At 32.0% G+C, this 19,101-nt stretch overlaps 1 non-coding gene across 1 annotated transcript; it reads left to right on the top strand.

The window, feature by feature from the left end:
• Positions 1-12,751: 12,751 nt before the first annotated feature.
• LOC139845967 (small nucleolar RNA R71) lies at positions 12,752-12,858 on the top strand. The gene has a single exon (XR_011758717.1). It is a non-coding gene; the product is annotated as a small nucleolar RNA R71 (small nucleolar RNA).
• The last annotated feature ends 6,243 nt before the right edge of the window (positions 12,859-19,101 follow it).

The raw sequence follows: 19,101 nt of genomic DNA, 5'->3' as shown, positions 1-19,101 counted from the left end.
AAGTTTAATTTTGATTTAACATGTTATAGTGATTGTTTTAAGTTGTTATTTTGCTAACACTAATGCATATTTGGATGCACAAATTTTGTATTTAATGTGTTTTACAGAGAGCCGATACTGGAGGTTCAGGAGCATCATCATCTAGACGACCAGCACCAGAACCAGAACCAGAAATGCAACACGAACAAGAACCACAACAAGAACAACAACAACGGCCTGATCAGCACATACCTTATTATGATCCGGTACAGTTTGTTTATGAATTCATAGTATTCCCAATGAGGCCTCCAGTAGAATTCCCAAAGATTCCTGAGCACACTCTACATCCTAATCTGAGATTTGATAGAAGATGGAGAGATTACGAGACATATCAAAGGAACAAATTCAAATTGGTAACAAAAAATGTAGAGGTGCCAAGGGTAATCGATTGGGCCCCTTTGGAAACGGTCCATCTAGCTGACCGTGTTAGACAGCTTTTAGTTCAAAGGTATGGCAGTTCTTCTTTTACAGATTGGGAACGTCTTTTCACCATTTGTAGACCTGTATATAAGGAATGGTGTGTTGAGTTGATAAGTACTGTATCACTTGATACAAATATAGTTAGAATAGATGATAGAAGATTTCTTAGGTTTATCCTTGGCGGTAGGATGTACAGAATGTCCATGTTGGACATGGCCAGGGCTTTACAGATATATACTCCTCGTGAGTTGCTATTACCCGATTGTACAAACTTGATTCATTATGGTGAACGGGTAGATAGTAACTTTGACGCTGACGCCATTTGGAGGCGTATGTCACATTTTGATGTTTTTACACGAGCATGAGGACACTCCTATACACATATAGACAGAGCCGAGCTTCGTATTATTCATAGATTTTTGGCTAACTCGATTACACAAAGAGGTCATAATAAAGAAAAAATTACCTTATATGATTTATTCTACCTAAAGTGTATTCGGGATCCTAGAAGCTTTGTCAATATCCCTTACTGTGTTGCTTTTTATTTATCTAAAATGGTAGAGGGAATGCAGGACGGGAGTATAATAGGAGGAGGTATTTTTGTTACTCTCATTGGAGAGTATTTAGGTGTTGATAGGAACCAAGGGGGTCCATTACAGATTTGTAGAGAACAGGTTGAGCCCTTAGGATTGAAAGTTTATGTGGGTGCTAAGGTATTGAAAAGTAGACATAACCAGGCAGTACCCTATGAGGGATCTCATCCTCAGGTAGAGAGAGGCTCAGACGAGGAAATGGAGGAGGCGGAAGACATTAGGGATGTCTTTCGAGATGCTATTCTTGACGTCCACGTTCGTATAGATGAGGAAGCAATGACGAACGCGTCAAGACATAGTATGTATGAGCAGTGGAACTCCGAGCGAGTATACGAGGATTATAGGCGACGCCAACACGATAGCTGGTTAGTTCATCAGCACCAAATCATGAGCCAGCAATCATATCAGGTACCAAATAACTATGTACCTACTCGACCTGCTCATTTTTCACCACATAGCCCCGATATCCGACCACCCTTTAACCGGTATGACTATGACCAAGCCTATCAGAACACCTATAACTAACAATGGAACCCACCCGATGAGATGAACTGGAACCCCTATCCAGACTGATTTAGTTCCATTTGGTTATTTTTATGATTTTTATGTTTTTATCTTTTGACTTTTTCATGTTTAAACTTATGTTATTGGATATATTTTTGTAATTTTTATTATTATTGTGTACTAATATTTCATATTTAGAATTTGAAAGTGGGATATTAAGTCCCATTTCAAATTGCCATGCATGATTATATTTGTATGTATGTATATTGTCGATTGTACAAAACAGGGTAAAACAGCGCATTTTCAAAGACTGGCATTAAGTTCAGCAAAAGCTACTAATTTTGACGACAAGATGACAAATAAATGTGATGTAACAACAGACGAAATGAACAAATGATATGCACCATTTATCATTCAGCAAACAAACGCCAATATATTTGGAAACTTTGGTAAAATTTAATCAATTTCACGCAAATCACCCTCAATAATTTAAATTGTTACTGATTTCTTGCAAATGAGGGCATTGCAAGATCTTAAGTGTGGGAAGGGGTTAAATTCTTTCGGATTTTAAAATTTTTTATCTTATACACTTGGTTATCATTAGAAATACTAGTAAAGTAGTAGTTGTATTAGAATCTAGTGCTCTCTGATAATAAAGAACAGTCCTAGTCTTATATACTGACTACCCAATTCTAGTAAAATTTTTCAAAATTTTCAATTAAATGAACTCAAAATCATGTTTATACATATTTATGAACGATAAAACTAGGTTTTAACACCGAAATTATTGTTACCTCAGAAAGGACATAAATTGAGAAACAAACCAAAACGTTAAAATTCATTTAAAATGGAATAGAGGACGATGGATCTACACGATGAATCAATTCCATCATTAAAAGGAAGTAAAGTCTTCCGAAAAAGACACGCGCTTCTTGATTTAGGTCATGAAGTTGTCGTCAAGACCAGCTGTAGGTTGACGAAAAATCTAGAAAAGTCATCACTAAAATCAGCAGGAAATCCACGGACCTCAGCATTAAACAGGGTCGCCAAGTGGTCAGATTTATCCTAACCATGAGAAGGATTTATCTCGTACAATGGGGGGCACCATGCAAATTACCTGGATAAGACTAATAAATCAGATCCCCAGAAAGGATAATCTCCTTAAAAGATCAAAAATCAGCTTTTAAGCCTGATATTACTCAATCCTAGAGATTGACCTTAAAGATTGAGAATTCAAACTCATGGAATTCAATGATATCTAAACTCGAGCTTGAACGAGAAAATATTTTGATCAAAATTACAAACCGATTTGTTTTCTAAAAACCCTATTTTCAATGCGTTCATTACCATTAAACGTAAAATCCTAGGAATTCACCTGGAATTCATTAGGTCACCTGAACTAAATCGGGTGTCAACTGTAAGAACGGTGGTTGCATAGCATGGTCAAGGACAGGACCTTGTGCCAGACCGAAAAATTATAAGGGTGAGCTTTACTATTGCTCCTACCAAGGATAGTAATTGCGTCCGACACGTTATAGACCATAATCAAATACATGTCATTAGACATTGCCTTAACAGTTGCTTGTTCAACGCTTTCCTTTACAACCGGACGGTAGTTTACCGAAAGGTAATATACGGGACAAGTAAACTGGACGTGTTGCTTTCCAAATACAAGGTTAGCAAGTGGGTGACACAAAACCGCAAGTTTTGAGCTAAAATTTCCAAATCTGAAACCCACCAAACCCACAAAAATATTTTGCAAACACCGGTAAAGGGTTATTCCGGAAAACTTATCTAGGGTAAAAACTAGATTTAATTTTTAAAAGATCAAATGTTTTCATAAAGATCCAATTTCCTTAATGGATCTAAATTTTTATAGTCATGTGGGACTGTAAACCATATCGTTACTACCATTGTTTATACCGCCGTAAAGAAATCACTGATGTACAAAGTGTGAAGAATAAAGAAGTGATTCTAGTATTTCAAGACGATATTGCTTGAGGACAAGCAACGCTTAAGTGTGGGAATATTTGATAATGCTAAAAACGAACATATATTTCATAGCATTATTCCTCAAGAAAGACAAGCTTTTAGTTGCAATTGTTCTATTTACAAGTGATATTCGTTTAAATAATAAAAGGTGAAGACAAAAGATAGATTCGACGAATTGAAGACGCAAACGACCAAAAAGCTCAAAAGTACAAAATACAATCAATGAGGTTCAAATTATTGATAAGAAACGTCTCAAAATTACAAGAGTACAAGATTCAAAACATAAAGTACAAGATATTAAATTGTACGCAAGTACGTTCGAAAATCCAGAACCGGGACCAGAGTAAACTCTCAACGCTCGACGCAACGGACTAAAAATTACAAGTCAACTATGCACATAAATATAATATAATATTTAAATAATTCTTATAATTATTTAATATATTATATTATTTATAAAATCGTCGGCAGAAGAAAACAACCAAATATGAGCCTCCCCAGCTGGCCATGCGATCGCATGGCCTGGAAGGCATAAATCCATGCGATCGCATGAGCCCCAGTTCCAGCCCACATGCCTATAAAAATCGAGCTTTGGTGCACCACAAATCCATCTATCTTTCTCTTCTCTCCATTCATACGTAATATTTATATTTATAATTTATATTTTAATTTTAATTTTAATTATAATTCTAATAATAAGGGTATGTTAGCGAATATTGTAAGGGTGTAAGTCGAAATTCTGTCCGTGTAACGCTACGCTATTTTTAATCATTGTAAGTTATGTTCAACCTTTTTACATTAATGTCTCGTAGCTAAGTTATTATTATGCTTATTTAAAACGAAGTAATCATGATGTTGGGCTAATTACAAAAATTGGGTAATTGGGCTTTGTACCATAATTGGGGTTGGACAAAAGAACGACACTTGTGGAAATTAGACTATGGGCTATTAATGGACTTTATATTTGTTTAACTAAATGATAGTTTGTTAATGTTAATATACAGATTTACAATTGGGCATCCCTATAAATTACCATATACACTCGATCGGACACGATGGGCGGGGTATTTATATGTATGAATAATCGTTCATTTAACCGGACACGGGAATAGATTAATAGTCACTAGAATAATTAAAACAGGGGTGAAATTATGTACAAGGACACTTGGTATAATTGATAACAAAATATTAAAACCTTGGATTACACTCAGTCAACATCCTGGTGTAATTATTAAACAAAGTATTAAAATCTTGTTACAGTTTAAGTCCCCAATTAGTTGGAATATTTAACTTCAGGTATAAGGATAATTTGACGAGGACACTCGCACTTTATATTTATGACTGATGGACTGTTATGGACAAAAACCAGACAGACATATTAAATAATCCAGGACAAAGGATAATTAACCCATGGGCATAAAACTAAAATCAACACGTCAAACATCATGATTACGGAAGTTTAAATAAGCATAATTCTTTTATTTCATATTTAATTTCCTTTATTTTATATTTAATTGCACTTCTAATTATCGCATTTTTATTTATTGTTATTGTATTTAATTGCACTTTTAATTTTCGTACTTTTTAATTATCGCAAGTTTATTTTATCGCACTTTTATTATTCGCAATTTCATTATCGTTATTTACTTTACGCTTTAATTTAAGTCTTGTATTTATTTTTAATATTTTACATTTGGTTTTAACTGCGACTAAAGTTTTAAAATCGACAAACCGGTCATTAAACGGTAAAAATCCCCCTTTATAATAATAATATTACTTATCTATATATTTGTATTTTTATAAAAGTAAACTAATATAGCGTTAAGCTTTGTTGAAAAAGATTCCCTGTGGAACGAATCGGACTTACTAAAAACTACACTACTGTACTATTAGGTACACTGCCTATAAATGTTGTAGCAAGGTTTAAGTATATCCATTCTCTAAATAAATAAATATCTTGTGTAAAAATGTATCGTATTTAATAGTATTTCCTTGTAAAAATTAATAGCTATTTTCTATATACCTCGCACGACACCAATTACATACATAATTTTTATAGTCTTAGTTAATCATATAGATTAGTAGAAAAATTTAAGAAAACGTTTTTATTATATTTTTGTTTTTACCCTTAATGTATTCACAAAATAATTTTAATTCTACATAATTACTAAATAAACCCAAATAATTATTTTTATAATTTTTATAAGATTCTATCAGTCTAATAACCTATAGAAAAATATTTAAAAAAATATTTTTTATTATTTTATATTTATTCTTAATTTACCTTCGAATTACATAATAATAGAGTTTAATTATATAATAAATACCAATTCGACCCAAGTAATTATTTTTATAATTTTTCAGATCTATATAAGTTTTAAAAACTCAGAAAAAATTATATATATTTTATTTTTGGTTAAAAGTATTTATTACGAATTTTACATTGTTTTTACGTTTAAACACTACATAATTCGTATTTAATTATAAATAATATTCCATAAATTATCAAAATTATTTTTATGCATCATAACACTTATAATACTAATTATAACATATAAACATAATTAATTTCGAATTTTACAAAGAATATACAATAAATATAAATATAAATGACAATATTGAAAAAAATTAATAAAAATAGAAAGTACCTCAAATTTTCTTCAAGGTTTTGAGAGAATAACTTAAGTTTTTGTGTTTGGCAAGAAAAAATGAATTATGAGCCATGTATTTATAGGTAAAAAATGGTTGGTGAAAAGAAAAAAAAATAATAAAATAAAGGTGTCAATTTTGACAAAATAATAAAAACATGTTAAAAATGTTTTTAATAAGTTTTTGTTTTTGAAAATATTTAGTCAAAATTCATGAGCTCATTATTTAATTTATAAAAAAATCTTATTTTTTTTATTTTTATTTTTTTTATAAGCTAAAAATATATATAATGATTAAAATAACTTATCATTTAATTAATAATTATGTTACATATAGTTTTAAATATAATACGCATTAATATTAACTAAAGTTATTTTATATAATTAGTGTAAACTTTAGTCAACAGAACGTGTCGACTAAAAATAAATATTTGATCAACGTCGAATTTAATTATATATTACGTATGGATAACAACCCTATAGTCAAATTAGTCAATTTAGGCATGGAAATATGAGGGTTGTTATATCTTCAACTCACGACGAATTTTAAAAATCATATTTTTAACTTACGAAATAAAGTAAATTTTTGTTTTTAAATTCACACCAAACTTAAATTCAAAATGCATAAAATTAAAAATTCATATTAAAAATTCACAACAAACTTAAATTATATTTTTGTTTTTATACATACAAACTTATATTAAAAATATTAATTTTTTAAATATTTACAATTTTAAATATATAATAATTTTAACAAGCTTACAATATTATTTTAATATTAATATATTAATTTTAAAAATATGGTAAAAATAAAATTAAAAATCTTTTTGGTCTTTTATCCCACTTTAATCAATCAAATATTATCAAAAATATACGCCCCTCTTTTCGGTAAAGTAATTTCGGTTATACGACCTAATTTAACTCATGACGAATTTTTGAAATATTTTGGGTTGATTAATTAAAGATATTTATACCTTAAGAATAAACGTTAAATTTCGCAGTGATGTAATAAATTTTTGTATGATATCAATAATTTCAGTCGCAAGACCTAATTTTATCGAATACCAATTTAATACTTTATAGCGAACAAATTAACGTTTATTATCAAAAGGTTAAAAATAAAAATAAAAATAAAAATGAAAACTGTACAAACTTACCTGTGAAATAGATTTCTTGGTGATATGCTCTAGCCCACTCATAAGATAGTCGGACTAATTGATTTTCCATGGCTACATAGGCGTAACCTCGAGCATTTAATGTTTTTTTCTTCTAAACATATGAACGGTCCGTCTCTGCATAAAGTAACAAATTCAGTGTTTGAATAGGTTTGATTATTTGAACATTTACCTTCGTGTGACCATTTTCCGCATTTGTGACATTTTTCAAGGTGTCGTGCTCTCCTTTTCGCTGCGGATTTTGATTTTCCTTTACCAAATTGTAACTTATTATCTTCGCATCTGGATTCTTTTCTTACTCCGTCCAATTTACCTCTTATTAATGATACCAATTCACTTGGAAGTGTGTCATTATTACGTTTAGTGATCAAAGCGTGTAGCATTAGACCATGTTTTAATTCATAGGAAGTCTTCATTTCGAAAAACCTAAAAAAATAAAAATTCAGAATGGGGGGAGAAGACTACTTCTTTAGGGTCTGCTAGGGAAAGACCATTCGGGTTCCATTTTCGAGAACTACACGAAAACAGAAAATCTAACTCTAACAGAAATACATATTATCCTTTAAAAGACTTGATTCTCCCCACACTTAGTTAGCTGTAGTGTCGAAATTGTGATTAACTTCGTTGTCAACTTCCATCGGACTATCTATGTAATGTTTAACTCTGTGACCATTAACCTTAAATTCAATCCCATTTGAATTTATTAATTCTATTGTTCCGTACGGGAAAACTCTTTTGACTATGAATGGTCCAGACCATCTTGATTTCAATTTTCCAGGAAATAGCTTGAATCGTGAATTGAAAAGAAGAACTCTATCTCCTTCTTTAAATTCTTTTGAACTTCTGATTCTTTTATCATGCCATATCTTCGTTCTTTCCTTATAGATTAACGAATTTTCGTATGCTTCTTGTCTTAATTCTTCTAATTCGTTTAATTGACTTAATCGTAGACGTCCGGCTTCATGTAAATCAAGATTACATGTCTTCAAAGCCCAAAATGCTTTGTGTTCAATTTCTACTGGAAGATGACATGCTTTTCCGTAAACGAGTTTAAAAGGTGTGGTTCCAATTGGAGTTTTGTAGGCTGTTCTAAAAGCCCAGAGTGCATCCTCCAATTTAATGGACCATTCCTTCGAATTTGATCCTACGGTATTCTCTAGAATATGTTTTAAAGCTCGGTTGGTATTTTCAACTTGTCCACTTGTTTGTGGATGATATGCGGTGGAGATTTTATGAGTTACTCCATATCTTTTAAGAACTTTCTCAAGTTGATTATTACAGAAATGAGTACCCCGATCACTTATTAAAGCTTTCGGTGTTCCAAACCTTGCAAAAAGACGTTTTAAAATGTTGACTACAACTCGTGCATCACTAGTTGGGAGAGCTTGTGCTTCCGCCCATTTAGATACATAATCAATGGCAACGAAAATGTAGAGATTATTATGAGATTTTGGAAATGGACCCATAAATTCAATACCCCAAATGTCAAATACTTCACATACTTGAATGACATTTTGTGGCATTTCATCACGTTGACTTATTTTTCCTGCCCTTTGACAAGCATCACAGGATTTGCAAAGAAGGTGTGCGTCTTTGAAAATTCTAGGCCAATAGAATCCAGCATCATAAACTTTTCTTGCTGTTAGTTGAGGCCCATAATGCCCTCCTGTTGGTCCTGTGTGACAATGGTTTAAGATTTTACTAGCTTCATCTCCGAATACACATCGGCGTATTATTCCATCTGGACAACTTTTAAACAAATGTGGATCTTCCCAGAAATAGTGTTTTATATCACTAAAGAATTTTTTTCATTTTTGGTACGACAATCCTTTTTCAAGGAATCCACATACTAAATAGTTTGCATAGTCTACAAACCATGGAATTTCATTATAATCTATCTTCAATAGATATTCATCAGGAAAGTTGTCTTGTATGGCCGATTCATTTAGAACTTCTAATTCGGGATTTTCAAGACGAGAAAGATGATCAGCGGCGAGATTTTCTGCTCCCTTTTTGTCTCGGATTTCAATATCAAACTCTTGTAAGAGTAAGATCCAACGGATTAATCGTGGTTTAGCATCTTGTTTCGAAAATAGGTATCTAAGAGCAGAATGGTCGGTATAGACCACTGTTTTAGCTAGAACGAGATATGAACGAAATTTGTCAAAAGCAAAGACAATAGTAAGGAGTTCTTTTTCAGTAGTTGTATAATTCTTTTGTGCTCCTTGTAACGTCTTACTAGCATAATATATAGGTTGAAATCGTTTTTCAATCCTTTGTCCTAAAACGGCTCCCATTGCAAAATCACTTACATCGCACATTAGTTCAAATGGTAGATTCCAATTTGGAGTTATCATAATCGGCGCATTAGTGAGTTTTTCTTTAAGAATATTAAAAGATTTAATAAAGTCATCTGAAAAGATGAATGGAGCATCTTTTTCTACGAGTTTATTCATAGGAGTGGCAATTTTAGAAAAATCTTTTATGAAACGTCGGTAAAAACCGGCATGCCCTAGAAAACTCCTAACTCCTCTAACATTGGTGGGATGTGGAAGTTTAGCAATTACATCTACTTTACCTCTATCCACTTCAATTCCTTCCTTTGAAATTTTATGACCAAGAATGATGCCTTCTTTAACCATGAAATGGCACTTCTCCCAATTAAGTACTAGATTTGATTGTTCGCATCTAATAAGCATTCGTTCAGGATTAACTAGACATGTTGCAAATGTATCACCGAAGACTGAAAAGTCATCCATGAAAACTTCCATGCATTCTTCTATCATGTCGTGAAAAATCGCCATCATGCACCTTTGAAAGGTTGCAGGGGCGTTGCAAAGTCCAAATGGCATGCGTTTGTAAGCAAAAGTACCATAAGGGCACGTGAATATGGTTTTCTCTTGGTCCTCAGGTGCTATTGGAATTTGAAAATATCCGGAAAAACCATCAAGAAAACAATAGTAACTATTTCCGGCTAATCTTTCCAACATTTGATCAATAAAAGGTAAGGGAAAGTGATCTTTTCTGGTGGCGTCATTTAATTTTCTATAATCAATACATACACGCCATCCTGTTACAGTCCTAGTCAGAATAAGCTCATTTTTCTCATTTGTGATGACAGTCATGCCACCCTTCTTAGGCACGCATTGAACTGGGCTTACCCGTGGACTATCAGAGATTGGATAAATTAAACCTGCATCTAGCAGTTTAATAATTTTTTTCTTAACAACATCTTGCATATTAGAATTTAGTCTTCGTTGGCGTTGCACATACGTTTTATGACCTTCTTCCATAAGGATTTTACGTGTGCAATACGAAGGACTTATTCCTTTAATATCATGAATTTTCCATGCAATAGCTGGTTTATGAGCTTTCAACACATAAATGAGTTGTGATTTCTCATTTTCAGTAAGAAAAGACGATATTATTACAGGTAATTCAGATTCACCATGTAAATAAGCGTATTCTAAATGGTTTGGAAGTGGCTTTAACTCTAATGTCGGTGGTTCTTTTATCGATGATTTATATCGATATCTGTTTTCCTCTTTTAGCATTTGAATTTCTTCTGTTGTTGGTTCATATCCATTAGCCATAAGTGTAGCTAACATTTCAGTTTCATCAATTGGTTCAGTACCTTCTCCTAAAGAACATTCTCCTATTCCTTGTAATTCTAGAAATTCTTCTAACAATTCTGCATGTTATTCTATAGTTTGAATATAATAGCATGTATCATCTGCAGATTGCGGTTATTGCATTGCTCTATCAACTGAAAAGGTAAAACTTTCGTCCTCTATACTTAGGGTCAGTTTCTTACCAAACACGTCTATCATTGCTTTAGCCGTGTTTAAGAATGGTCTTCCTAATATGAGAGGAACTTCAGAATCTTCTTCCATGTCCAGAACAACAAAATCTACTGGAAATACTAAAGTACCAACTTTAACTAGCATGTTTTCCATTATCCCTCTAGGATATTTTACTGATCGATCGGCTAGTTGTATGCTTATTCGTGTTGGTTTCAATTCTCCAAGGCCTAGTTTAGCGTATAGTGAATACGGCATTAAATTTATACTAGCACCTAAGTCTGACAATGCTTCTATTGAACTAAGACTACCCAGAAAACATGGAATTGTGAAACTTCCTAGATCTGATAGTTTTTCTGGTATTTTATTCAACAGCACTGCAGAACAATTAGCATTCATAGTAACAGCCGAGAGTTCTTCCATTTTCTTTCTATTCGAGATCAGATCTATCAGAAATTTAGCATATCTAGGCATTCCTGAAATCACATCAATGAAAGGAAGATTTACATTTATCTGTTTAAACATATCCAAGAATTTGGATTGCTCGGCTTCAAGTCTATCTTTTCTCATTTTACTCGGGTAAGGAAGTGGTGGTTGGTATGGTTTAACATAAGGTTTAGCCTTAACTGTGTTATCTTCATTAACCTTTTCAACTACCGGTTCTTTTTCCTTATCTTGTTCAGGTTGTGGTTCTTGTGGATTAGGAATAGTTTCCTCAGAAATTACAGGTATTTCAGGTGGTTTAAGTGTAATACCACTTCTTGTGGTAATGGCTTTAGCTGTTTCATTCCGGGGGTTAGCTTTTGTATCACTAGGTAGACTTCCCGGTTTTCTTTCACCTATTAACCTTGCTAGGTTACTTACTTCTTGTTCCAGATTTTGAATAGAATCTTGTTGATTTCTAAATGCTTGAGCATTTTGTTCATTGGTTTGTTTCTGAGATGTGAAAAACTGTGTTTGAGATTCAACTAGCTTCGTCATCATATCTTCTAAATTTGACTTTTTATCATCGGTTTGTGGTGGTTTGTTTTGAAAATTAGGTCTTTGCTGATTGTAAGTATTATTAGATACTTGTTGATTACTTGGACCTTGTTGGTTGTTGTATGAAACATTTCGATTATAATTCTGGTTTTGGTTGTAAATCGGTCTTGGCGGTTGATAATTATTCTGATAATTATTTCCAGACCTTTGGTTTAGATATGAAACATTCTCTCTTTGTTCCATTGTTAGTTCAATACTAAGACATTCTTTTTGTCAAACGTGGTCCTCCACACTGCTCACAACTAATTCGTATTGAGTGAATATCTTTAGTCATCTTTTCCATTCGTCTCTCGACAGCATCTATCTTTACAGAAATGGAATCTAAGTCATGGCTAGAATCGGCTCTAGCTGCTTTAGATAATCTAATGATATCTTTTTGTTGGTGCCACTCATGTGAGTGGGAAGCAGTGTTATCAATAATTTTATAAGCGTCAGTTTCTGTTTTCTTCATAATGGAACCACCAGCTGCTATATCGATGTCTTTCCTTGTAGTGATGTCGCATCCTTGGTAGAATATTTGTACTATTTGACAAGTGTCTAAACCATGTTGCGGACATCCTCTTAATAATTTACCAAATCTTGTCCATGCCTCATATAGAGTTTCATTTGGCTTCTGTGTGAAAGTAACAATTTCTCCTTGAAGTCTCACGGCTTTAGATGCCGGAAAGAATTGTTTAAGAAATTTTTCAACTAAAACGTCCCATGTATCAATCGCCCCTTCAGGTAACGATTCCAACCAATCTTTGGCTTCTCCCTTTAAAGTCCAGGGAAATAACATGAGATATATCTGTTCATCCTCAACTTCTCTTATTTTAAATAGAGTGCAGATCCTATTAAAGGTACGAAGATGTTCATTTGGATCTTCCTTCGGCGCACCACTAAATTGGCATTGATTAGTCACCATGTGTAGGATTTGTCCTTTGATTTCATAATCTGGCGCATTAATGTCTGGTTGAGTAATTGCGTGACCTTGGCCAGTGCGTTTAGCTCTCATTCGGTCTTCCATACTTAGAGGTTCCAGATTCTCCATAATTGAATTTGTTGAATCTGAATCACTAGAGGATTCTGATTTAATGATTCATTCCTCAACAATCTCTATTTGAATGATTGGTGGTTCCGGAGGAAAAATTAGTGGTTCAGGATCTATGAATCGTCCCTGAATATTCTCCGGATTCTCAATTGTGAGGTCGGGTTCAAAAAATGGATTATCGAAAATTTGAATTGGAGTACTTGGTCGACTGGATGACGATTATAAATAAAAATCAACGGCGACAATATTTGCTATATGTCTTGATCTAGTTACAGGTGGTGAGCGTACAAAAGGTGGTGAACGTTTTGCTCGGTGCATTCACTGAATATCCTATTAGTTTTTAAAAAGGAAGAAAAATTATATAAGTTATCTAATTAATAGACTTTTCTAATTTTGCTCACGTTTTGAATAGCCAAAAGATGCAGCAGAGGGGCATGATTCGTTTGGTCTCAATATAATTGAGTACTGTTTGGCTTCAATAACCCGGTCCACGTACAAATCCAACTATTACTATGAACCAGAAAATTTTGATGTCTATCAATTTAACCGCTTTAAATAATTTTTCGTAATTTAAAGAAATTTAAAGAAGAAGTAGAAAATTCTATGTCCTAAAAACTAGAATGGCGAGAAATAAGAAAGAAAAAGAGCGTGTCGGTATTAAAATTGGAGAAATAAGAAAGAAAAAGAGTGACTTATAAAACTTTATAACACTTGACTAACCCAACCTTATTATTATCACTAACTTAAAATTAAAATTGCAAATTGTGATTACTAATTGAAGTGATAATTGATACATAGGTAAAAGGCGTCGAAAAATAAAATAAGAAAGTAGCGCGTTGAAACTTAAAAAGGAACTAAAAACTAAGAATTAAAAGTTGCGTATAAAAATATTAAAGCTTACAAGTAAAACTATATCCCAAATGGCAATATCTTAAAAAGGTACTAAAACTTAGAACGGCGTCGCAAAATTCTTGAGCACCTAAATCTTAGTCTAAAGAAAAATCACTTAAGGGATTTTACGGCAATTCTTAAAAATCTATAAGTAAACACAAAATAACTATGGCAAAAACTATGACTTAAAACTAAATACGAGCGAAAAATACAAATATTATGCTAAAAACAAATAAAAAGGAACAAAATATAAAAATATACTAAAATTTGTAAAAAGTACAATTTTTATAAAAATATTATTTTTACATTATTTATTTTATAAAACTATTAATTTTATGTATTAATAAAAACTAAAACTAAAAATATAAATTAAATCTAAAAACTAAAATTAAACAATTAAAAATACTAACCCTAATTAGGTTTTTAAGTTAAATAATAATAATTATAATTATTATCCGTAATTAATGCAGTACGAGAATCAACTGTGGCGTGTCAGATGCCCTCATGCGATCGCATGAAAATATGCCTTCGAGCTCATGCGATCGCATGAGCTAGGGTTTCGGGCCAGTTACTGGGCTGCTACAGTACTGGACTCGAGTTTTTGTTTTTTTTGTTTTTTTGTTTTGTGTTTTATTTTTCTGTTTTATATATTTATATAATATATTTATATAAATTAAATAAAACTTATATTTTTATAAAATAAAGATAAAAAAACTTTTATAGAACTTAAATATTTAACAAACTCTTAAAAATATTTATATTTTTGTTTTTGTTTTTATATTTTAGAATATTTAAAACGTATTTTTACAAAAGCGTATTTTTTTATAAAAGTAAACTTAAAAATAAAAATCTTTTTTTTATTATATATTAGCGTTGCGCTTTCGGCGTTTAAGCAGAAATTGTTCCCCTGCAGCGGCGCCAAAAATACTTGATGTGCGTAGAGGTGTATATGAAATAGCTTATATTTTACAACGAAATACTATTAAATATGATACAATTTTACACAAGATATTTATTTATTTATTTATAGAATGGATATACTTAAACCTTGCTACAACACTTATAGGCAGTGTACCTAATCGTACAGTAGTGTAGTTTTTAGTAAGTCCGGTTCGTTCCACAGGGAAAATCTTTTAAACAAAGCTTAACTCTATATTAGTTTTAATTTATAAAAATACAAATATATATATATATATATAAGTAATATTATTATTATAAAGGTGGGGTTTTTACCGTTTAATGACCGGTTTGTCGATTTTAAAACTTTAGTCGCAGTTAAAACCTAATGTAAAATATTAAATAAATAAAAGACTTAATTTAAAGCGTAAAGTAAATAACGATAATGAAATTGCGAGAAATAAAAGTGCGATAAAATAAAATTGCGATAATTAAAAAGTATGATAATTAAAAGTGCAATTAAATACAATGACAATAAATAAAAGTGCAATAATTAGAAGTGCAATTAAATATGAAAATAAAGAAATTATGCTTATTTAAACTTCCATAATCATGATGTTTGACGTGTTAATTTTAGTTTTATGCCCATGGGTTAATTGTCCTTTGTCCTGGATTATTTAATATGTCCGTCTGGTTTTTGTCCATAACAGTCCATCAGTCATAAATATAAAGTGCGAGTATCCTCGTCAAATTATCCTTATATCCGAAGTTAAATATTCCAACTAATTGGGGACCTAAACTGTAACAAGATCTTAATACTTTGTTTAATAATTACACCAGGATATCGACTGCGTGTAACCCAAGGTTTTAATACTTTGTTATCAATTATGCCAAGTGTCCTTGTACATAATTTCACCCCTGTTTTAATAATTCTAGTGACTATTAATCCATTCCCGTGTCCGGTTAAATAAACGATTATTCATACATATAAATATCCCGTCCATCGTGTCCGATTGAGTGTATATGGTTATTTATAGGGACGTCCAATTGTAAATCTTTATATTAAAATCAACAAATTATCATTTAGTTAACAAATATAAAGCCTATTAATAGCCCATAGTCTAATTTCCACAAGTGTCGTTCTTTTGTCCAAACCCCAATTATGGTACAAAGCCCAATTACCCAAATTTAATATTTAGTCAAACATCACGATTACTTCGGCATTAAATAAGCATAATAATAACTTAGTTACGAGACATTAATGTAAAAAGGTTGAACATAACTTACAATGATTAAAAATAGCGTAGCGTTACACGGACAGAATTTCGACTTACACCCTTACAATATGCGCTAACATACCCTTATTATTAGAATTAAAATTAAAATTAAAATTAAATATATATATATATATATATATATATATATATATATATATATATATATATATATATATATATATATATATATATATATATATATACGTTTAGATAGAGAGATTGATATATGATCATTATGATGAACCAAACATGAGAATTTATAGGGTTGTGGCCAGAAAAAGGGCCTCATGAGATCGCATGAGCTTTTCCGTTTAAGGCCATGCGATCGCATGGCCAGCTGGGGAGGCTCAAAAGTCTTTAAAAATGTGGGCTGCTTATTTATTTATTATATAATATAATATATATAATTAAATTTAATTATGTATATATTATATTATATTCTTGTACTCCGTTGACTTGTAATTTTTAGCCCGTTGCGTCGAGCGTTGAGAGTTGACTCTGGTCCCGGTTCCGGATTTTCGAACGTCCTTGCGTATAATTTAATATCTTGTACTTTACGTTTTGAATCTTGTATTCTTGTAATTCTGAGATGTTTCTTATCAATAATTGGAACCTCTTTGATTGTACTTTGTACTTTTAAGCTTTTTGGTCGTTTGCGTCTTCAATTCGTCGAATCTGTCTTTTGTCTTCACCTTTTATTATTTAAACCAATATCACTTGTAAATAGAACAATTGCAACTAAAAGCTTGTCTTTCTTGAGGGATAATGCTATGAAATATATGTCCGTTTTTAGCCTTATCAGCAACAATGTTATAAACAATCTAAAAGAATCGTTAATAACATACAAGATAGATACCTGTGTTCTTTGGTGAAAAAAGAGATAGCTTGAGTTCTTTGGTGAAAAAAAGAGATAAGTGTGTCGTTCAGAAACCTTTTAGCTACACCAATTTGATTTGGGGCCTTGAATTTAGGAGGTGATCTTTACACACGAGCATTTGATCCATCCACACCAAATTAATCCAAACTTTCTATTTTACCCTTAAACTACTATTTAGTCAATATACTATTTATAAGGATAAAATAGGTAATTTATATTATTTTGGTGTGGATGGATCAAAACTAGTGTGGCAGGATCAACCCCGATTTTTTTGAATTTACCAAAATTTTTGAATGAAAACATTTGGATCAACTTAAAAATTTGGCTCCGAAATCTGTGATATTGGCGGTAATGTTTGAGAGGGTAAATTTTGGTGAAAATTAATTGAGGATAGCTTCTCTATCTAGTTACATATTTACATATACTCCGTATAATTTAAATAAATAATATGTACGTATATATATAATTAAACTAATATAAGTATAAGTTATATGTTAAATAAATAGTATAAGTATTAATTTATAAACTTTATATAAAAAATGTAGACATAATTAATTTAATTAGTCATAAAATGTGTTTTTAATTATATATTTGGGTCTCAAAAATCGGCAATATATAAGTTCATGTTGTCCGTTAACCTAAATGAACATCGTCTATCATAATTGATCCTAATTGAACATCATATCGTTTATCATATATGTTAATTTGTTTAACGTAAGTACAGTGCACTAAGATCAATATATGAATCAACGTAACATTATTAAGATCATCGAACACCCGATAAGCCTTTAGAGCGTTCGACATCAATATATATATATGATAATTAGGCCACCTCAGCTCATTCAATCAATGGTATATTATAATTGAGATCGCCTGATCGGTTGAGTTCAAATGACTTATCATATCATCCGTCAAGTTCTAAACTGCTTGAATAACTTTTTTGGTGATATACCATGCATGCATTAAGTTCGCCCGATACGCAACTCATCCTCGAACATCAATATGATCGATGGCCTTAAACACTAAACACTAAACCCTAAACCCTAAACATTAAACCCTAAACCCTAAACCATAAACAATAAACCCTAAACCATAAACCCTAAACACTAAACCCTAAACCCTAAACCCTGAACACTAAACCCTAAACAATAAACCATAAACCCTAAACACTAAACCTTAAATCCTAACCCCGAAACCCTAAACCATAAACCTAAACCCAAAACCCTGATATTGGCTAAAACGTCACGTTTTTACCTTGGTATTAAGTCCCAAAAACAAAAAGTACCAAACTTTATCGCTAAAATACCCGCTTCGTTAGTTAAAATTGAAGAACAAAGTGATTACGAAGACGGTACAAAAAGATTCAAGAGAATCGGAGCTAAAACAAAGATTCTAGAGCGAAAATGGTGAAAGACCAGAAATCAAGTTACGATCCAGTGGATTCAGCAAACCAGGGCAGGCCAAACGGCCTGCCATTAGGGAAAATGGCCTGCCACATGGCCAAGGCAAACAAGCACAAGAAACGTGCAAGCCTGGCAAGCAGCCTCTGCAAACAGCCTGCCAAACGGCCTGCCAGCCATTTGCAGGCAAATTTGAAGTCTATTTAAAGGGTCTTTATCATCCATTTTTACACCTCTCTTCACTCTCTCACTACAATTAATACACTTTCTCTCAATAGAGCTTTCAAGGCCTTCTCACCTCCGAGCGAGAAATTAAGTATCCGGAGGCGAATGCCGAAGATTGTAATAGGAGCGATCTAGAGGATGTCAGCACTTGTAATGGTCCGAATCTCATTTGTAAACGGTGAACGATTTCCTTAATTTAATAAAGTTATCTTGGTATTTTAAGTTGCTTTCATCTTGCATGCTTATCTATCCATTGAAAATGTTTATTATGTGTTGAACACTTTATCTGAAA

The sequence above is a fragment of the Rutidosis leptorrhynchoides genome, chromosome 4, assembly GCF_046630445.1.
Source record: "Rutidosis leptorrhynchoides isolate AG116_Rl617_1_P2 chromosome 4, CSIRO_AGI_Rlap_v1, whole genome shotgun sequence".
NCBI classification, from domain to species: Eukaryota; Viridiplantae; Streptophyta; class Magnoliopsida; order Asterales; family Asteraceae; genus Rutidosis; species Rutidosis leptorrhynchoides.
The sequence above is the reverse complement of the archived record's forward strand: the minus strand, read 5'-3'. Positions and strand labels throughout refer to the sequence as shown.